This window comes from Colobus angolensis, unplaced genomic scaffold (assembly GCF_000951035.1).
Source record: "Colobus angolensis palliatus isolate OR3802 unplaced genomic scaffold, Cang.pa_1.0 Scaffold153, whole genome shotgun sequence".
NCBI lineage: Eukaryota > Metazoa > Chordata > Mammalia > Primates > Cercopithecidae > Colobus > Colobus angolensis.
Genome location: NW_012114633.1, coordinates 5,684,147 through 5,685,130, shown reverse-complemented (window position 1 = coordinate 5,685,130; position 984 = coordinate 5,684,147).

Below are 984 nucleotides of genomic sequence, written 5' to 3'. Positions count from 1 at the left end.
GGTTGCTTGCTTGAGCTGGCTCCTGTATCTTTTTGATGTGTCTCTCCCATTGTTTGAATGTCTCTTTATTTTCAGGCACAAAAAAAACACACAATGTTTTACATTCACGTGAATCAAGCATTTCTCCAAGGAGTTCTAATTCCTTTCTAAAGCAGTTTTAAGAGTATTAAATATAATCTCTAAATGTTGGGAGCACTAATGGGATTTTCTTTCTACTCTTTCTTATTAAAATATTTTGGTAAAGAAATTTCCTATCGCCTACTCCAAATTTATCTGAGCCAAAAGGGGCTCAGATAAATTTATCTGAGTCTGACTACATATTATTTTCCCATTTAGCTTAGACTTGTCATCAGGCATTTTAACCAAGTCCTCACTAAAATAACTCATTAGCTAGCACTTTTTCTGTGACGTAAGTTTCCAAACCTGTACAATATAATCTACTTATTTCAAAAAGTTATCAAACTTAAAAGAAAGAAAACTGAATCTAAAGTTTAAAAAATATAAGCTGTATTTACTTCAGGGAAAAAATATCGAACTGTGTCTTGCAACTACAGAAATTCCACCCATAATCCTATTTCATTTTCTATATTTTTCAGCTTTCTGAAAGTTGATCCATAAGTATAGTTACTTAAGTCATAACATCAGAAATAGACTTGGAATGAAAAAGAACTATGTCAATATGGTGTCTAAATTTTTTCTTAAATATGAAAAAATAAAAGTCAAATTATTAAAATGAAATGGTAAGTAACATATAACATTGTTATAGTTTGTATAATATAGGACTTTAAAAGTCATTTATTAAAAGAAATGAAATTACATGTTTATTGTTCTTCAAGCCTCTTCAAGGCCATTCTTTCAAACTAACTTTAGATAATCCTTTATTCTACCCTTGATTCGCTACTGAATTTTATTCCAGTTCTTTGCCCTTGTGTTTGAGATCGTCATCTCAGATGGTCAGCTTTTTCCCATGAAACATTTTTCTTT